Genomic DNA, 21,952 nt, shown 5'->3' on the forward strand with positions numbered 1-21,952 from the left:
GTTTGGCCGTGTGGTACACCAATGCACTAAAATAAAATACTCTGTATGTGGCGTGTTCACACAAGGAATACAAAGTATCTGGCTACAGCCTATTAATGACGCCCTATGGCGGGCTGCCCAGTGCTAAAATGCATCCCATGTGAACAGAGGCCACAGTGTACCTATTTAGACAGGTAAGCATCTTTGCCTGTTTTTGGTGTTTTTTCCCCATGTGATCTCCCCATCCGGCCCCATCAGTGTCCCATGATAATGCCCCATCAGTGTCCCATGATCCTGCCCTATCTGTGTCCTATGATCCTGCCTCATCTGTGTCTTATGATCCTGCCTCATGTGTCCCATAATTCTGCCCCATGTGTCCCATGATCCTGCCCCATGTTTCCCATGATATTTCCCCAGGTTTCCCATGATATTGCCCCATGTGTCTCCATCACCTCCATCCTGCCCCATGATCTTGCCCCATGTGTCTCCATCCTGCCACATGATCTTGCCCCATCTGCCCCCATTCTGCCCCATGTGTCCCATGATGCTGCTGCTGCCTGCCCTATCTGTCTTCATCCTGTGCTGTTAGCAGTTATATATACAAATATTTTTACTTTGCGTTTTTCTCTATCATTATCCCGTGAAGGTGAATTTGCATTATAGATACAGCATTAAAATGGTTTCCATAAGTTGTAAAGCAAAAGTTTCCGTACCATTTTTACTTAATAAGCATAACAAAGTATACCACCGGGAAGCCCCCTGTCCATAACATATTTATACATATTAACTAACTAACAAAACAATCAGACGCTTCCTATGGAATCCTCTAGTGTTCCCTGGGAGTAGTTATCTGACAGGTCTGGAGAATTTTCATGTGTCTGGATTATGTTAGTAATACAGGAGCATTTTATTAAATGGAAGTAGAGTTCAATTCCTATGAGAATGTTCCTTGCCCAGCTACCTATTCATAGACAATTCAAAGCAACATACAAGTTATAACCAGGATGCTAAATCCTGTGAATTTAAGGCTTGTTCACACGTTGCAGTTTTGCTGTAAAAAAAAAAAAAAGATGAATTTTACAGTATCAGCAAAGTGAAGATTCCTGAAATCTCATGCACATGCTGCTTATTTTTACCTTGTAGATTTGCACCTTCAAAGCTTTTTTCCTGTTATCTCCAGCATTTCAATTCTATGAACGTTTTTGGAGTGTTTATCATTAAAACGCTCAGATGCTCGCTACTCCAACTAGGCAATTTCTAATGCTCGGGTGCTCATTTTGAGTAACAAGTATAATGGGAGTCAATAGGAACTGCGAGCATAACTCTCGCAGACCCTACAAGGAAGTCTGGGGGGCAGTGAAAATGTTGAAATGGATGGGAAAGTGCTGAATGGAAGGAGCCAGCATGGGGAAGACCCCTGGAAGCATCTCTAAGGGCGGGATCACACATGCGAGAAACACAGCCGAGTCTCGCATGTTAATACCCGGCTTTGCCACCGGCACTCAGGAGCAGAGCGTGCGGCTCCATGTATTGGAGTATACAGAGTGCAGGCGGCAGGGCTGGGTATTAACATGCGAGACTAGGCCGTGTTTCTCGCACATGTAATCCAGGCCTAAGTCTCAGACCGTTGCTGAGAACAATGGTGTCACACTTCTACTTAACTTTAAGGACTGACAATAAAACATTCAAAATTAATGAGAAATTGGAGTTTACAGTAAAAAAAGTTAAACATTTTTTCCTGTATAATAGCTTGTATATAAGGCAACATTTTAAAAGCACTTAAAAAAAATATGTAATTTAAGTAAACTAAAATTTAATTTAGTAAAAATAAATGGAAAATTTCAGTGTAATTTATAAAGGAAGAAAGAAGTGACAAAAATTAGGGATTTAGAAAAACTCAGCTACACCCTGTATTAGACATAAAGGAGGGCCTCATACACATACTGTCCGGGCCTCATTCGAGTATTGAACATTAAAAACGCTTTATGTGCGCTGGTTTGGTCAGCCAGGTATTGCTTTACCATCTTTAAAAACATGTCCCTCCTTGTCAAAAATACCTGGTCGTCAGGCCCTGGACGTTGGGAGGGTGTCATTAAATTGGCTCTAGCCTTTCACAGTTTAGCCCTGCCTCTGCTGTGTGTCGACCTTGCCTCTCCTCCTTGGTTGGGCAAGGAAGGTTCCCCCTGCCGCTAGCATTGTCTGATGGGAATTTTTTTAACATATTTTCTAAAATGGCCTTCTGGAATAGCACCATTTTACAAGACCTCTCTGCCTCAGGAAGAAGAGATGCAAAGTTCTGCTCGTAGCATGGGTCTAGCCGGGTGCATAACCAGCACTTTTTTTTTCAATATGAATCTAAAGCGAGGGTCACGGGAAAAGCAGCAGTACATAAAGTCTGTCATATGTGCCAAGGTCAATACAGATATCACTTCCCTGGCTCCACCATGATGACTACTGTCCATTTCCTCCTCCATCTCTTCCTCCTCATTCCATTCCTCAGCCCATCCACGTAGGAGAAACGAGACAAAGCTTGTGTGGGTAAAAGCCTCAGCCAGGTCCTGCTCCTCTTCCTCAGCCTTTAATATGGAAATTTGGGTTGGATAAATCTACCCGTGTGTGCTGTGGCCGCTCCCAATTATTATTTCTGAGCCCTTAAAGAATGAGTCTGACACGTGGTGACAGCTTGACATTCAATCAAAGACTGGCCATTTATTTCCTGATACATAGTTCTTATAATAACATATAGAAAGGAGTGGTCAAGGCGGCTAGTCAATTAACATACAATTCAGTTATTGGTTATCTGATATATATGGAATATTGTGATTAATGCGCATATGACTGCTGATTATGCAACTAAATGTAGCTCTCGGTATATAGGGCAAAGTTGAGGCATCTGACCAGGACTTAGTACATTTGGCACTGTTGATCTGCCATTTCAGAAGACTCAGCGGTATCAGTCCCGAACATCTGGTCCAACTTCCCGTTTTTAAGGTGTTTGAGACATAGCGGAAAGTACCGAGCACAATCTGGCCTAGCTCATGTGTTAAAATTGAGCAATTGATTATAAAGTAGCTGAGTAGATAGATATATATTTGCTTTTGTGTAAGTATATGTGATTTAAAGGAATATATATATGATTTAAAGGAGTATACATGCAAGTGAGATCTACATGACATACATATTTCTATCACAAGCCCCCCTTAGATATCACTTGCCCTAAGCATAGCCTCCTGTCCCAAAGCGCTGCAATTCTTTTGTGCTGCCGGCGAACTGACGCAAACCTAGTGCCTACGCCCTACACCATACAGACTTTCGCAATGGGCGATCAGGAGATCTGTCCCTAAACGGGGGTAGAAACATGCATGGTCTCATATTGGCGACTCTGTTCGATCAGTTCCACATATTCGTCGTCATCATCAGGATTGGAGGAGCCATCAGGTGGGTGAATCTGAATTCGGATAGGTTCGTCCAGGAGGAGATGCGGCATCAGGTTTGTTGTTTCCTTGACTGTCTTTTCCATCATCAGGATCATTCTGGCTTAGGCGTATCTTCTGGTACGGGAGCCTTCTTGCAGTGCGATGCGTGGATCCAAGTGGGCCTTCCCTCTAGTTTCACAGAGGTTAGTGTCGTCAGCAGCACTTGGAAGGGACCGTCAAATCTGGGGTCGAGCGTTCTCCTCACAAACTTCTTCACCAACACCCAGTCTCCTGGTTTCAGGGAGTGTGAACCGGGTACCGATCCTGGATCTGGTAAGGAAGAGAAAACTCGAGAATGGATGTTAGCAAGTTTCTTGGTGAGTTCAATTACATAAGCAGACAAAGTATCATATTGCATTGTCAACTGCTGAGGGAAGAATACCCCTAACCGAGGGCTGGACCCAAACAGAATCTCATGAGGTGACAGCTTTTCTGGGCCCCGGGGAGTGTGCCTGACACTAAACAGTGCGATGGGGAGTGTCTCATGCCATGGTTTGCGTGTCTCTTGGGCAACTTTTAACATCTTGTTTTTGAGTGTCCCATTCAGTCTTTCCACTTTCCCGCTACTCTGGAGGTGGTAGGGAGTGTGTAGGCCTAAGTCTGACCCTACTGCTGACCAGATCTCCCTTGTGAGGTTTGCTGTGAATGCGGGCCCCTGATCACCCTATCACTTCTGGGACCCCGTATCTGCACACGATCTCTGAGAGTAGCTTATTTGCAGTAGTCTTTGCTGGCTGATTCCTGACTGGAAAAGCTTCTGGCCATCCTGAAAACACGTCCACGACCACAAGGGCATATTCGAATCCCCCACTTGGCGGCATCTGGATGTGGTCTATCTGGATCCTCTGGAAGGGCTACAGCGGTCTGGCAAGATGATGTGTGGGAACTTTCTCCATTCTTCCAGGGTTGCATTTGCCGCAGGTCAGACAGCTGCTAGTGAACTTGGCTGTTAGGGTGGAGATCCCTGGAGCTAACCAGTAAGCACCAATCAGATCATTCATCTGTGTCTTTGATCTGTGCGTGGGCCCATGTGTCCACTGGACCACCATAGGGTACATGCTTCGGGGTAAACAGGGTTTGTAGTCCATTGAGTATACCCTTCCTCCTTGATGTGTTGCACCCTTCCGCATCCAATTCTCCTTCTCCTCCTTTGGGGCTTGTTCTTGCAACTTCTTGAATAGATCCCAAGACGTCATCTCATCTGGTGTCTTGTCCTCAGTTGCCACGTAGTAGCCGTCCGGCTCTACGACCTCTCCCATTTCTCCATACTGTCTTCCTTTGGCGGCTTCTTTGGCTGCCATATCTGCCATGTTGTTGCCCCGTGCCTCTACTGTGTTCAGTTTTCCATGTGCTTTGACCTTCAGTACTGCCACCATTTTTGGGAGTTGGAGTGCGCTCAGTAGGTCTTTAATAGCTCCATGATGCTTTACGGTTGTTCCGCTTGCTGTGATGAAGTCTCTTGAAGCCCAGATGGGCCCGAAGTCGTGTGCTATGCCATGCGAATACCTTGAATCGGTGTAAATGTTTGCAGTTTTGCCTTCTGCAATCTGGCAAGCCTTCGTCAGCGCTATCAGTTCTGCTTCTTGGGCTGACAGGCTAGGTGGCAGACTCCTGGACCACAGGATTTCTTGATTGCTGGTCACTGCACATCCCGTGTGAAATATTCCTTCATCATCTGCAAATCTGGAGCCATCTACATAGAGGATCAACTCTGGGTTGGCCAGTGGCTCTTCTGCCACATTGGGTAGTCCTGCTGTTTCCTGTTGCATGATGCTGAAGCAATCATGATCATCCGGTCGGAGCAAATCCAGATCCTTGTGGAAGGTATCATGCAGATTTTGGTCTGGAGGGTTCGTATCTGTATCCCCCCTTGGGAGTGGGAGTAGAGTGGCCGGACTGAGGACTGTACATCTGGAGATGGTGATGTTGTCAGGCAGTAGTAGTGAGCACTGTAGACGAAGATGTCTTGCGGTGGAGAGATGTTTTGGCTGGGTTTGATTGAGAATTGCTGAGATGTCATGTGGAGCCAGGATTTCCAGTGGATGTCCAAGAATGATGTCAGCTGTTTTGTCCAGGAGGGCGTGTGCTGCAAATACTGCTCTCATGCAGGAGGGGGCTCCCCTTGCAACTGGATCCAGGCGAGCTGAAAAATAGCCTAGAGGTCTCTGTCTTCCCCTGTGAGTCTGTGTCAGGACTCCAGTAGCATAGCCTTCTTTCTCCATCAGGTAGAGACGAAATGGCTTCTCGTAGTCAGGTAGGCCTAGCGCTGGCGCTGAGACTACTGAGTCTTTTAGCTTCTTGAACGAACTGAAGGCCACATCTGTTAGCAGGAACGGGGTTACGTTAACGCAGTCATACAGAGGTTGCATTAGGACTGAAGCATCAGGGATCCAGGCTCTGCAATACGAAACTAGACCAAGGAAGGCCTGTTGTCATGATCCCAATGGCAGGGGATCACAAAAGGACAAGCACAAAAAACAAAACAAGCTCTAGGGTGATGGAAACTGAGCTGACCGCGATCCTGAACCTAAACACACAACTAGCTGTAGCCGGGGAACGTGCCTACGATGATTCCTAGACGTCTCGCGCCAGCTGAAGGACTAACTTCCCCTATTAGAAGAAACACAGACCTCTCTTGCCTCCAGAGAAACACCCCACAGAAATAGCAGCCCCCCACATGTAATAACGGTGAAATGAGAGGAAAGCACATACGTAGTTATGAAAACAGATTCAGCAAAATGAGGCCCGCTAAAGCTAGATAGCAGAGGATACAAAAGTGAACTGCGCGGTCAGCGAAAAACCCTACAAAAAACCATCCTGAAATTACTTGAACTCATGTGCCAACTCATGGAACATGAGGAGTAATATCAGCCCACTAGAGCAACCAGCAAAAAGGAATCACATATCTGCAAGCTGGACTAAGACAAAAATTAAGCAAAACGTGGAACAGGAAAATCAAAAACTTAGCTTGTCCTGAAGATTACAGAAGCAGGAAGCAGAGGAAACAAGACACACTGATTACATTGATAGCCGGCGAGGAAATGACAAGAAAGCCAGGTTAAATAGGAAACTCCCATATCCTGATAGAACAGGTGGACACCAGAGACCGCAGAAAACACAAGTCACCCAGTACCATCTGTAACCACCAGAGGGAGCCCAAAAACAGAATCCACAACAGTACCCCCCCTTGAGGAGGGGTCACCGAACCCTCACGAGAACCACCAGGGCGACCAGGATGAGCCCTATGAAATGCACGGACCAAATCAGCAGCATGAACATCAGAGGCAACCACCCAAGAATTATCCTCCTGACCATAACCCTTCCACTTGACCAAATATTGGAGTTTCCGTTTGGAAACACGAGAATCCAAGATCTTCTCCACAACATACTCCAATTCTCCCTCCACCAGCACCGGAGCAGGAGGTTCAAGCGAAGGAACAACAGGTACCTCATACTTCCGCAACAACGACCGATGGAACACATTATGAATAGCAAACGATGCCGGGAGATCCAAACGAAACGACACAGGGTTAAGAATTTCCAAGATCCTATAGGGACCGATGAACCGAGGCTTGAACTTAAGAGAAGAGACCTTCATAGGAACAAAACGAGAAGACAACCACACCAAGTCCCCAACACGAAGTCGAGGACCCACGCGGCGACGGCGATTAGCAAACTGCTGAGCCCTCTCCTGGGACAACTTCAAATTGTCCACCACATGACTCCAAATCTGATGCAACCTATCCACCACCATGTCCACTCCAGGACAATCAGAAGGCTCCACCTGACCAGAGGAAAAACGAGGATGAAACCCCGAATTACAAAAGAAAGGAGAAACAAAGGTAGCAGAACTAGCCCGATTATTAAGGGCAAATTCGGCAAGCGGCAAAAAGGTAACCCAGTCATCCTGATCAGCAGAAACAAAACACCTTAAATAAGTTTCCAAGGTCTGATTAGTTCGTTCCATCTAGCCATTCGTCTGAGGATGGAATGCAGACGAAAAGGACAAATCAATGCCCATCTTAGCACAGAACGTCCGCCAAAATCTAGACACAAACTGGGATCCCCTGTCAGAAACGATGTTCTCCGGAATCCCATGCAAATGAACCACGTTCTGAAAAAACAGAGGGACCAACTCAGAGGAGGAAGGTAACTTAGGCAAGGGTACCAGATGAACCATCTTAGAAAAGCGGTCACACACAACCCAGATGACGGACATTTTTTGAGAGACAGGGAGATCCGAAATAAAGTCCATGGAAATGTGCGTCCAAGGCCTCTTCGGGATAGGCAAAGGTGACAACAATCCACTAGCGCGAGAACAGCAAGGCTTAGCCCGAGCGCAAACTTCACAAGACTGCACAAAAGAACGCACATCCCTCGACAAGGAAGGCCACCAAAAAGACCTGGCCACCATGTCTCTAGTACCAAATATTCCAGGATGACCTGCCAACGCAGAAGAATGGACCTCGGAGATGACTCTACTGGTCCAATTGTCCGGAACAAACAGTCTTTCAGGCGGACAACGATCAGGTTTATCCGCCTGAAACTCCTGCAAAGCACGTCGCAAGTCTGGGGAGACAGCCGACAAAATCACCCCATCCCTAAGGATACCAGTGGGCTCAGAATTTCCAGGGGAGTCAGGCACAAAACTCCTAGAAAGAGCATCCGCCTTCACATTCTTTGAACCTGGCAGGTATGAAACCACAAAATCGAAACGGGAGAAAAACAGTGACCAACGAGCCTGTCTAGGATTCAGACGCTTGGCAGACTCAAGGTAAATCAGATTTTTGTGATCAGTCAAGACCACCACACGATGTCTAGCACCCTCAAGCCAATGACGCCACTCCTCAAATGCCCACTTCATGGCCAAAAGCTCCCGATTACCAACATCATAATTCCGCTCAGTGGGCGAAAACTTTCTAGAAAAGAACGCACATGGCTTCATCACTGAGCAATCGGAGCTTCTCTGCGACAAAACCGCCCCCGCTCCAATCTCGGAAGCATCAACCTCAACCTGAAAAGGAAGCGAAACATCTGGCTGACGCAACACAGGAGCAGAAGAAAACCGGCGCTTAAGTTCCTGAAAGGCCTCCACAGCCGCAGGAGACCAATCAGCAACATCAGCACCCTTCTTAGTCAAATCCGTCAAAGGCTTAACAACACTAGAAAAATTAGTTATGAAACGACGATAAAAATTAGCAAAGCCCAAGAACTTCTGTAGACTCTTAAGAGATGTAGGCTGCGTCCAGTCACAAATAGCCTGAACCTTGACCGGATCCATCTCAATAGTAGAAGGGGAAAAAATATACCCCAAAAAAGAAATCTTCTGGACTCCAAAGAGACACTTTGAACCTTTTACAAACAAAGAATTGGCCTGCAGGACCTGAAACACCTTCCTGACCTGCTGAACATGGGACTCCCAGTCATCAGAAAAAAACAAAACATCATCCAAATACACAATCATAAATTTATCCAGGTATTCACGGAAAATATCGTGCATAAAGGACTGGAAGACAGAAGGAGCATTAGAAAGTCCAAAAGGCATCACCAAATACTCAAAATGGCCCTCAGGCGTATTAAATGCGGTTTTCCACTCATCACCCTGCTTTATCCGCACAAGATTATACGCACCCCGAAGATCAATCTTAGTGAACCATTTAGCCCCCTTAATGCGAGCGAACAAATCAGTCAACAATGGCAAAGGATACTGATATTTGACTGTAATCTTATTCAAAAGACGGTAATCTATACAAGGCCTCAAGGAACCATCTTTTTTGGCCACGAAAAAAAAACCTGCTCCCAAAGGGGACGAAGATGGACGGATATGTCCCTTTTCCAAGGACTCCTTAACATAATCCCGCATAGCAGTATGCTCTGGCACTGACAGATTGAACAAACGTCCTTTAGGAAATTTACTGCCAGGAATCAAATCTATAGCACAATCGCAATACCTGTGAGGAGGAAGCGAATTGAGCGTAGGCTCCTCAAAAACATCCCGATAATCAGACAAAAATACAGGAACCTCAGAAGGAGTAGATGAAGCGATAGAAATCGGAGGTGCATCATCATGAACCCCCTGACATCCCCAGCTTAACACAGACATCGTTTTCCAGTCCAAGACTGGGTTATGAGTTTGTAACCATGGCAGACCAAGCACTAAGACATCATGTAAATTATACAGCACCAGGAAGCGAATCACCTCCTGATGAACGGGAGTCATACGCATGGTCACTTGTGTCTAGTACTGAGGTTTGTTCATAGCCAAAGGTGTAGAGTCAATTCCTTTCAAAGGAATAGGGACTTCCAGAGGCTCCAGACTAAACCCACAGCGGTTGGCAAATGACCAATCCATAAGAGTCAGGGCAGCGCCTGAATCCACATAGGCATCGACGGAAATGGCTGATAATGAACAAATCAGAGTCACAGACAGAATGAACTTAGACTGTAAAGTACTAATGGCAACAGACTTATCAACCTTTTTTGTGCGTTTAGAGCATGCTGATATAACATGAGCTGAATCACCACAATAAAAACACAACCCATTTTTCCGCCTATAGTTTTGCCGTTCACTTCTAGACTGAATTCTATCACATTGCATTGTCTCAGGTGCCTGTTCAGAAGACACCGCCAAATGGTGCACAGGTTTGCGCTCCCGTAAACGCCGATCAATCTGAATAGCCATAGTCATAGACTCATTCAGACCTGTAGGCGCAGGGAACCCCACCATAACATCTTTAATGGCCTCAGAAAGGCCATCTCTGAATCTTGCAGCCAGGGCGCACTCATTCCACTGAGTAAGCACCGACCATTTCCGAAATTTCTGACAATATATTTCTGCTTCATCTTGCCCCTGAGAGAGAGCCAATAAAGCTTTTTCAGCCTGAATCTCTAGGTTAGGTTCCTCATAGAGCAAACCCAATGCCAGAAAAAACGCATCCACATTGAGCAACGCAGGATCCCCTGGTGCCAATGCAAATGCCCAATTCTGAGGGTCACCCCGCAGGAAAGATATAACAATTTTGACTTGCTGAGCAGGGTCTCCAGAGGAGCGAGATTTCAAAGAAAGAAACAACTTGCAATTGTTCCTAAAATTCAGAAAACTAGATCTATCTCCAGAAAAAAACTCTGGGATAGGAATTCTAGGTTCAGACATAGGAGCATGTACAACAAAATCTTGTATATTTTGAACCTTAGCAGCAAGAGTATTCAGGCTGGAAGCCAAACTCTGGACGTCCATGATAAACAGCTGAGGTCAGAGCCATTCAAGGATTAAGAGGAGGTAAGACGCAGCCAGGCTGCAATTAAGGCTAGGCAGCAAACTCTGAGGGGAGAAAAAAAAAAAAAACTTCCTCAGACTACTTTTCCTCCTACTTCAGCTAATACGATTACCACTTTCTGGACGGCTATACTGTCATGATCCCAATGGCAGGGGATCACAAAAGGACAAGCACAAAAAACAAAACAAGCTCTAGGGTGATGGAAACTGAGCTGACCACGATCCTGAACCTAAACACACAACTAGCTGTAGCCGGGGAACGTGCCTACAATGATTCCTAGACGTCTCGCGCCAGCCGAAGGACTAACTTCCCCTATTAGAAGAAACACAGACCTCTCTTGCCTCCAGAGAAACACCCCACAGAAATAGCAGCCCCCCACATGTAATGACGGTGAAATGAGAGGAAAGCACATACGTAGTTATGAAAACAGATTCAGCAAAATGAGGCCCGCTAGAGCTAGATAGCAGAGGATACAAAAATGAACTGCGCGGTCAGCGAAAAACCCTACAAAAAACCATCCTGAAATTACTTGAACTCATGTGCCAACTCATGGAACATGAGGAGTAATATCAGCCCACTAGAGCAACCAGCAAAAAGGAATCACATATCTGCAAGCTGGACTAAGACAAAAATTAAGCAAAACGTGGAACAGGAAAATCAAAAACTTAGCTTGTCCTGAAGATTACAGAAGCAGGAAGCAGAGGAAACAAGACATACTGATTACATTGATAGCCGGAGAGGAAATGACAAGAAAGCCAGGTTAAATAGGAAACTCCCATATCCTGATAGAACAGGTGGACACCAGAGACCGCAGAAAACACAAGTCACCCAGTACCATCTGTAACCACCAGAGGGAGCCCAAAAACAGAATCCACAACAGCCTGTAGCGCCTTTGGAGTTGTTGGAGGAGCCATCTTCTCCACTGTGGTCTTCCGGTCATCTGTCAGGTGTTTAGTCTGGTGAGCAATGCAGTGCCCAAGGAACGTAACTCGCTTCAGACACCACTGGACTTTGTTCTTTGAGACCTTGCAGTGTTGTTTCGCCAGGTAGAATAGGAGAGACACGGAATGTGCTTTACACGTGTCAAAGTCAACTGCACAAAGGAGTAGATCATCCACATATTGTAGCAGGGTCACTTCTGCATGTTCTGTGATCCAGTTGGCGAGAACTGTGGACATTGCTTTGGTGAATTGCGAGGGGCTGTTCTGGGCCCCCTGGGGCATCACCGCCCATGTGTACTGTGCCCCCTGATGCGTGAAGGCAAACAGGAATTGGTCGTCTGGATGAAGGGGAACACTGAAGAAAGCATTTGCCAGGTCGATCACCGTGAACACTGTTGCTGTGGAAGGCACATTTGAGAGCAGGGTGTGTGGATTCGGCACAATTGGAGTTTCAAATACTGTAGCGTCATTCACCGCTCTTAGGTCATGTACCATTCTGAACTTGGCTGGCTCTCCTTTTACAGTCTTTTTCTTGACGGGGAAAAGCGGGGTATTGCAAGGAGAGGTGCAGGAGACAACGACCCCTATTTCCAGGAACACCTTCAATTGGTCTGAGATGGCTTGACTCTGTGCGATGGACAAGGGATACTGGGCCTTACGAGGATATGGAGTACCTGGCTTGAGTGATACCCGCACCGGGGCAACTTGAAGTTTTCCCACATCTTGGGGTCCCTTAGACCATAGACTTTCTGGTACTACGTCCAGTACCTCCTTGGGTAGGCCTTCATGGGTTGTTTGAGGTTCCTGTAAGGCCGCCAGCATGACTGACTCTTCCTTGGTCAGAGGTGAAGAAAGGGTCACGGTCCCATCTTCCTGGAACACTATGGTTGCTTTTAGTTTCTGTAGAAGGTCTGCCCCCAGTAGGTTGAGTGGGCAGGTTCTTGACACCACAAACTGGGACAGGATAGAGTGTCCTGGCTGAGTGCACACGCTCAGAGGCTTTGTAAGCTGAGAATTTCTGACTTGACCGTCGATGCCTACGCAAGACACAGGATTCTGATAAGCAGGTAGGGTTGGGGAGTTCCACATGTCTCATCACACTTCTGGCTGCACCAGTGTCCACAAGAAAAGACCTGACAACGCCATCCACTTTCAGGGTAATTTGAGGGGTTGGTCCTACTGAAGGGGTTTTGCATGTCAGGAGCGTGGTGACTTGCGGATCTGGCTTGCCCCTGTCCTATGGATGGCGCGCTTCACTGTCCACCTTGTCTGCTCCTCGGCTTGCTCCTCTGGGCAGGGTCTTGGGTTGTGATGGAGCTCTGCACTGGCTCTGGTAATGACCCAATTTGCCGCAGTTGAAACATCTGACGTTCCTTCTGTCTCGGTATTGCAGTGGCTCTTCAGAGTCTATGGCCGCCATAAGGGGTGTTGTCTTCCGCACTCCTGGTTGGCACTCAATCCCTTTGGCTACGGTGAACAACGGCATGATGGACACTGTAGCGGCAGCGGGGTCCGGCCTGCTGATTGAAGCTGCAGTGGTAAGATGGGGCCTGCAGGTGCGTCCGTGGCGAGGCCCGGGGGTGCCATGAGACCGGTGGCTGCATCCAACTCAAGGTCTTGGGGCATTACAGGGGCTGCGGCTGCATCTGCCATCACTTCTTCCCCCTGCTTTGACATAGCTTCTCCCCTTTGCTAACCTTGAGGTTGGTGTCTCCTCTCCGGAGTCTGCAGCGGTTCTTCCGGTGTGTCGTTCGGCACTTTGCAGCGTCTTCACTTCTGGCTCCCCTTCCGGCGTTCTCAGCAGCACTGCACCCGTTTCCTTCTTCGCGCTCTTTGTGGTGCTATAATGGCAGCAGTTTTGGTGACAATTGACAATAAACAGTCTCCTAGGTGCACATAACCCGTTTTGCTGGGTCAGTCCACTGCTATTGACCTGTTCTCGGGCCTAGCCACTATCAGTGGTTTCCTGATTGGCTGTCTCAGTCCATGCACAAAAGCCTGTGCCAACATTTGCGTGTGTATCTGGTGATGAATGGTGAAGCCCAAGTCCTGGAATACTTGCATTACTCTGCCATGAAACTTCTTTACAGACTCTGTCTTCTCCTGACTCATGTCATGAAAGCTGAGGGCCTGTCCGGCCAGCCTGCCTTTGGCCCACTCTCTGAGTTGTTCAATCAGCTTCGGCCCTGACTCCCAGGCATGTACGTCTAAGTCTGCTGAAAGCTTGAAGTGTTCTTTCATGATTGGCCAGAAGGCATCACCTGCCTTTATCTCCATCACGGCCCACAGATCATTCCAGGTGGCTGCATATGTGCGCTGGTTCTGCTGCATTCTTCTGTAGAATGGCATGGGGTGCATCTCTGGATCTGGAAGATTGTTGAGGATACTGGTCACCTGACTTGGGGTGAAGTGCACATAGTGTAATGGTGGTGCTTCTATCTGCCCCTGTCTCCTAGGTGCCCGTGGGTTTTTCTTTCTAGTACTGGGTAGCATGTATGAAGTCCCCTCTTCATCCTCATCAGAGGAATAGTTGTGATAGAGTGCACTGGGGTCATGCAGTGGCTGATAAGCGGTCTTGGATATTGTCTTTTTGTGAGAGGATGTGTCCCCACCCTGCTGAGGCTGTGGAGGATTATAGTTCCATTGTGGTGTGAATGTTGTCTGCTCTGACCGGGGATACTGATCACCATCTGATGGTGATGCCTGTCTCCCCCCCCCCCCGTCCCCGGCCCTGAGATGCCTGCTGCCGGGTTTGCCTGGGGGAAGCCTGCTGCGGCTTGGGGGGTGCCTTCTACTGGGGGATCTCCACCTTCCTCCCCCGATACCATGACTGTCAGAGGCTGGGCTGTATTGGGAACATAGAGTGTGCCTTGTGCTGTGAGCACTGGATACAGAGACACCACACTGCCTGGACTCGGCACCTGCCTGACAGGCAGCAGATCAGGAGAAGGAGAGTGTGGCACAGAATGAGATATGAGGTGCGCAGAAAGCGGAGATGAAGGGTGGGAGGGATTAACTGAGTGAGGAAAAGATGGGTGATTTAGAGGAGGGGGAGAGTGCTTCAGAGAGAAAGAGAGAGGAGGAGATGAAGAGTGTGAAGGAGGTGGGTGTGGTGTAGGAGGAGGAGATGAAGAAGAAGAAGAAGGAGGTGGGTGTGGTGTAGGGGGAGGAGGTGCGGAATAATGAGAAGGGTGAGGAAGGGAAAGAGGAGGAGAAAGAGGTGGAGAAGAAAGAGGAGGAGGAGAGGGCAGTGCAGAAGACGGAGAGGAAAAAGATGGAGGAGAAAAACAAGAAGAGAATTCCTTCTTCTTTGATGCAGCCCGTGCCGGCATTGTCAGAGTAACAGTGCCATCTCCCTGTACCAAGTTTGGGCGGGGCGCACCACATGCTGAGCAAGTCTCCCTGTACAATGGATTCTGCTGGGTGCAGACTGCACACACCCAATATTTTTCATCCCCATATGGGGGAGGTGCTGATGGTTTAACACCTTTCCCTACTTTGTACACATAAAAATCACTTCCTGACTCCTTCACATATCTTTCGGTGCTCCCTAAACGTTGTAAGTCTGTAGCCACCTTATACCATGCTGTTGCAGTGGGCAGCAAGTTAGTATCAACTAGCTTTCCTTTCTTTCTAAGACATCATGCCACTCTTCAGCTCTAAGCCTGCCTCCCTGATGGATTTCACATACTTTCATGAGCTGCCTGTAATTCTTCACATATCTGACACCTTCGTGCTCTGCTACTATTTGAGGAGCCGTTTTCTCATCAGGAAGCAAAAGGCTCTCCTGTTGCTTGGCCAAATTATTCCCCATTGCAAAAAGAGAAATAAAAACACAACAATAAAAATCTCGAGGAGGTAAGTATATAAAAACACGAAACATAGAAGAAAAAGGGAGCTTTCAAAAAATTAATGCAAGATGTTGCAATCAAAACATAAAAGAACCATAAAAAAAAACTGGGTACACGATCCAAAACTCAGGATCTTTACAGAAAAAAACTGGGTACACGATCCAAAACTCAGGATCTTCACAGAAAAGGAAGAAAAATAAATAAAAACCCCTTTTAAACAAAAAAATGAAGAGGCAGAAAAGAAACTTTGAAAAACTTAAAAGTCTAAAAACTTAAAAAAAAAAAAATGCAACAAAAAACAGAAAATAAAAGAAAATTAAAACGGCTTCTCTTCTCTTTTTTTTTCCTGCACTCTGCGCTCAAATGCAGTCAGAGACACACTTCCCCTTTTTATCAGCAGCTGCTGTTATACCAAAAATCGCGTATGTCACATCAAAGATGACAGATATCATTTAGTTTCACCTCTTCACATAAATGTCATATATATGCAAAAACAGGAAACTTAGCAACAAAAAGAATAGGGAAAAAAAAGACAAAAAAAACGGTTGTGACCGTGTGATTTACAATGCATATATTTCTCCTAACTGCATGGAGGAGGGGAAGTTCTAAATAGAGAACAGACGGGGAGAGAGAGGAGAAAAAAAACTTCTTTTTCAATTCTATGCAGTTAAGCAACAGTACGTGACATTAACAGACAAAGAACATTGACATCCAGGAGATTCGACACCCTCTTTATTTATTCTGTGACAAGTGCAGGGTGCGCTGGGAACAGACTAATGCCAATCGCACTGAGCACACCTATGCCCGGGCCACCTGAGTGAGAAACACAACAGGTGGGAATTCTACCACCCCGGTCCGACCTATCTAACTAGATAGTCGGCACTACGGGAATCTGCAGTAGCCCTCTAAGTTATCACTACCCGTGCCTGGAGCCTGGGACCACCTGCCCCGGGACTACCTGTCCCTCCTATGCACGGGAATCCTGCAATAACTTATCGAGCGATTTGACTTCCTGCGGTCTGTTACCCAGCAACCACAAACAGTCACTGTTCCTTGCTTCTCCCGGATGTTACACAAACACAGAACATATACACGGCACACAGCAGACACCTTGACTTATATCCCAGGGTTTAGGTTCAGGCTCGGACTTTTTACACTACCTAGGAATGCGGTGGTGACCACACCTGACCGGCTAAATGTACAGACCCGGACAGGGCACAGGGGACATTCAGGTAAGATGATAGAATTTTCTTACCTTACTCTGATGGAGCTGCAGTCTCCGTCCCGTGGGCCAAGGCCGTGGCCCGCACCCTCTTCTGTCCGGTCAGCCGGATCCCCTCCTGTGATATCTTCGTCCGGCCTCGCGGGGGCGCCACTTGATATGGAAATTTGGGTTGGATAAATCTACCCGTGTGTGCTGTGGCCGCTCCCAATTATTATTTCTGAGCCCTTAAAGAATGAGTGGTGACAGCTTGACATTCAATCAAAGACTTGCCATTTATTTCCTGATACATAGTTTTTATAATAACATATACAATTCAGTTATTGGTTATCTGATATATATGGAATATTGTGATTAATGCGCATATGACTGCTGATTATGCAACTAAATGTAGCTCTCGGTATATAGGGCAAAGTTGAGGCATCTGACCAGGACTTAGTACATTTGGCACTGTTGATCTGCCATTTCAGAAGACTCAGCGGTATCAGTCCCAAACATCTGGTCCAACTTCCCGTTTTTAAGGTGTTTGAGACATAGCAGAAAGTACCGAGCACAATCTGGCCTAGCTCATGTGGTAAAATTGAGCAATTGATTATAAAGTAGCTGAGTAGATAGATATATATTTGCTTTTGTGTAAGTATATGTGATTTAAAGGAATATATATATGATTTAAAGGAGTATACATGCAAGTGAGATCTACATGATATACATATTTCTAAAACGATGATCAAAAGGCAATAGTTCTATAATAAAACCAAAATTTTATTAGTACAAACATTATTAAAAGGCATATACTGCCAATCATTGGGGAGACAGAACCACCAACAAACAACACACCGACACCGGTGTTGACGCACAGCGTCCAAGCATATCACATTATATTATAGGTTGCATTAACTGGCGATGTATCATAACATACCCTGGCAATAGGCAGATTTCTGCCCTATACGCCACACATAGGGTGATAGAAATCCCTCCCAATACCAACCCCCATACGGCCCATATTCAGCCAATGTAAAAGGAGGACATAAGGATTACCCGTATAGGAGAGAAGTCACCGCTGCTGGACACCGTGCGTCTGCCCCGACGCGCGTTTCGGACTCCTTTTACAAGGGGCCTATTGAGTGCAGTGTTCCCTGTCCTTTTCTAGTCCCGGAATGCAGCGTGGAACGCCGCAGACCGGAAGTGAACTGTCCGACCCCGGAAGTGACGCGCGAGGTTGCCTAGCTACCGGTATACTTTACCATGTTCTTTTGTCATATATCTTTGATGATAATCTTTGCTGTGTTTCGCACAGGTTACATATTTGACATGGATTTTCAAGCCAGGGAGAAAAACTGGCTGTCGCATATTGACCAAGTATTTGGGGGTGATGGAGCTAATGTGCAGTCGTCTTGCGATGGGAGATGGGAAGGTCTTACTATAACCTTACAACAGATGGTCATCAAACGGACTAAATTGTGGTGGAACCGTACGTTCCTAGACAAGTATATGAATAGGAAAATGATACCACGAGGGCTCCGGGTGAGGGTCATCCCCACATTTCCGGTTGAGGATAGCACATTTGTGTCCCGGTGGGAGGACGCATGCAGTGGCTGTTCACAGATATTAATGCAGCTCCTAATTGAACATAATGACAGTGTGATTTCACAATTGGATGGCAATATTAAAAAAATGGAGGAGGAGTTGAAATTGATTGGCACTGCGGAAAAGTGTGAGGTGTTCCATGGTCAGCTCGACAAAACTTTGGAGGCAGTGGTAAAGAAAGTACAATCTACACAGTTGAATAAATTAAACCGTGATCGACGTGACTATGAAAATGAGACAGTGTACTTATGGCGTAAACCGAAGTCTCAGATCCAACAATTGGAACGGGCTCCCTCTGAAATATCGATCTCATCCAGGAGTGACCTGTCAGAGGCCTCAGGATCATCTATGAGTACTAGATCCGAAGGAGGGAGACGAGATCTGAGGGAATTTTCGTATCATCCGTATAGACGTAATAATCGGTCACCCGTCCGTACCAGACATACTAATAAGGTAATTAACCTTAGTAATCATGTCTTTTCAGAAATAGATCTGGCCATCCTCGAAAAGGGTCTGTCATTTTCTCCTGCCGCGTCATTTGATGTGTTTTTGGCCGTCAAAGATTTAAATTTGTTTGCCCGCTCTTTGATTTTTAAAAAACATTTTTTTGATGGCAACCTCTCTGAACTTTTTCCAACAGAGGAAGAACAAATAGCTTTGCGTGCATTGGAGGAGTTATCCATCGAGCAGAGCACTCCGGAAGGAGGTAAAATTCCACCTACGATACGGCCTAAATCCAAAAAATTCCCTCCTCTGGCAACATGTCCCAATGTGGATTTGTTCGTACAGATTGTATCTAGGGAGTTTAGGGAGATCCCGCGGTATGTCTACAGGGATAATCTTACAAGGGAAGAAAGGGGGCGTCTGCACGTCCTACAGGATTTTACGGATGTGGTATACAAACCAGCGGATAAGGGGGGTAACGTGGTTGTTTGGCCTAAGAAATTGTATGAGAGAGAGGCTTATCGCCAACTCAATAATAACATCTGTTATAAAAAACTGACATTCAACCCGTTATCCTCCTTTACCACACAGCTCCATCTGATTATTAATCAGGCTACGGAAGATGGAGTTATTACGAAGGAATTGGCAACAGCTCTAATGGTATCTGAGCCCATGATTCCAACATTCTATTTGTTGCCTAAAATCCATAAGGACGCGCGGACTCCCCCTGGACGCCCGATTATCTCTGGTAGGGGCAATTATTTAGAACCGGTGAATCGGTGGATTGACTCCAAACTACAGCCGCTAGTAGAGGGGTTGCCATCCTTTTTGAAGGACACAGGAGATCTATTAAAGCGGGTGGATGGCCTACAATTGGAAGAGGATATGATGTTCGTAACGGGGGACGTTGAGTCCCTCTATACGAGCATCAGGCATGAGGATGGTATTAGGGCTACCAGTGTATTCCTAAGTATGTCGAGTTTACCTAGGGACATTCAGAAGTTGGTTATAGAGCTTCTCAGGTTTACATTAACCCATAACTTTTTCGTCTTTAAGGGGTCTTTCTTCCTGCAGCTCCAGGGAACAGCTATGGGGGCTTCTTTTGCCCCTGCGTATGCTAACCTGTTCCTGGGGCTGTGGGAGAGAGACCTCTCCCTGCCAGATCAGTCGTCGCCGATGTGCCGTGTCCTGTCTTGGACGCGGTACATCGACGACATATTGCTGATCTGGCAGGGGTCACAAGATGACCTGGAAATTTTCATGGCATCTTTGAATAGGAATGATTTAAATATTTATATTACGTATAAATACAATCCGAGGACCATTGAGTTCTTGGATGTATTGTTACGTAAGGACGAAAAGGGAGAAGTACAGACTAATATTTTCCGCAAGCCAACCTCTACAAACATGCTGTTGCATGCGTCATCATCCCACCCGGGACACATGATACAATCAGTTCCCATGGGGCAATTCTTGCGCCTCCGGAGATTATGTTCGGTGGATGAGGAGTTTGCTATCCAGGCTGAAGATCTGAAATTACGTTTGCGTGAACGGGGGTATAGTAACCGCATGATAAAGAAAGCCTTTAATAGGGCGAAACATGCGTCAAGAAACACCTTACTATATGGCCCGAAGGACTTAAAAAAAGATCAAAATATGGTCAGATTTGTGACTAATTATCATTCGCAGTTTGATCGCATGAGGAGCATTATGGACAAATCATGGCATATATTGAGGGCGGACCCAGTGATTGCCAAATTTTTACCACCAAGGGCAGCCATAACGGCTAGGAGATCAAAAAATCTGCGCGATCACTTGGTATCCAGCCATTATAGTGCCGAATCCCACAGTACTTTTTTGGATCAGATGCCGAGAAGACAAGGATGTTCCTCATGTGGCCGCTGTGTGGCTTGTGCAAATATAGAAACGAGTTATGACTTTGAGAACCAGGACGGCTCCGGTTCTTTTAAGATCAAAAAATGGATAACTTGCACGAGCCGGTATGTTGTGTACTATGGAATTTGCCCATGCCGAAAAATTTATATCGGTATGACTAGTAGGCAATTGAAAGTACGTGTCAGAGAGCACGTGTTGGGCATAGCGGCTGCTGCAACTGTGAGTGATATACAGTTATTAAAAACAATTCCTCGTCATTTTAAACAGCATCACAACTGTGATGGGGCCCTATTTAGGGTCCGTGGCATTGATATGCTTGATGCTGGGATTCGGGGTGGTAATCTGACCAAGAGACTAGCCCAGTTGGAGTCCAGGTGGATATGGACCTTGGGTACCCTACATCCATCTGGACTGAACGAAAATATCAGTTATGCCTCTTTCTTATAATGCTTACCCATCTCTTGTCGTTTGTCGTTTGCCGGTGACATGCATCGCACCATCACTATGTGTTTCTTAACTATGTTTTTATACTTTTTAGATGCTATTTGTTGTTCCGTGTTATGTGTGCACAATCAGCATATGAAACTGTTGCAGCAGGAAAAGGATACCAATTATCGATGTAATGATGACAAGAAAACAAATTACGGACTTGTTTATTGGAAACTCGAAACTCACCCAAAGTGTTACCACCTATGTATTTATTAATTGTAATGTAATTGTATTTTTTATAGTGTGGGCGGGTTGGAGTGGGTGCTATGTCCTTATTAGTATGTTATTACTACTGTCATCATATATGGTATAATTTGGAAACGCTATATTCTGTTGTTTATTTTGATCATATGCTATATGTGGGCGCAGTGTCATTTTGCTTTCTCCTGTTGTCCTACCCCTGCACGCGCGCGTTGCCGGCTCCTGGCCACTCCTACCTGCTTCGGCATCTGGTGATAGGGCGGGGGGTTTTCCCCTGCTCTGTCCGTTATGTGACGCTGACGCTGGCTGGCGTCGCCGGTAGCTAGGCAACCTCACGCGTCACTTCCGGGGTCGGACAGTTCACTTCCGGTCTGCGGCGTTCCACGCTGCATTCGGGGACTAGAAAAGGACAGGGAACACTGCACTCAATAGGCCCCTTGAAAAAGGAGTCCGAAACGCGCGTCGGGGCAGACGCACGGTGTCCAGCAGCGGTGACTTCTCTCCTATACGGGTAATCCTTATGTCCTCCTTTTACATTGGCTGAATATGGGCCGTATGGGGGTTGGTATTGGGAGGGATTTCTATCACC

The 21,952-nt window shown here is 46.4% G+C and overlaps 1 long non-coding RNA gene across 1 annotated transcript; it reads right to left on the reverse strand.

The window, feature by feature from the left end:
- Nucleotides 1-2,657: 2,657 nt before the first annotated feature.
- Nucleotides 2,658-16,842, reverse strand: LOC138676587 (uncharacterized). Its single transcript, XR_011320797.1, has 2 exons — nucleotides 16,780-16,842; nucleotides 2,658-3,725 (listed from the first exon to the last, which is right to left on the reverse strand). It is a non-coding gene; the product is annotated as an uncharacterized lncRNA (long non-coding RNA).
- Nucleotides 16,843-21,952: the final 5,110 nt, after the last annotated feature.

This window comes from Ranitomeya imitator, chromosome 4 (genome assembly GCF_032444005.1).
Source record: "Ranitomeya imitator isolate aRanImi1 chromosome 4, aRanImi1.pri, whole genome shotgun sequence".
Classification (NCBI taxonomy): Eukaryota; Metazoa; Chordata; class Amphibia; order Anura; family Dendrobatidae; genus Ranitomeya; species Ranitomeya imitator.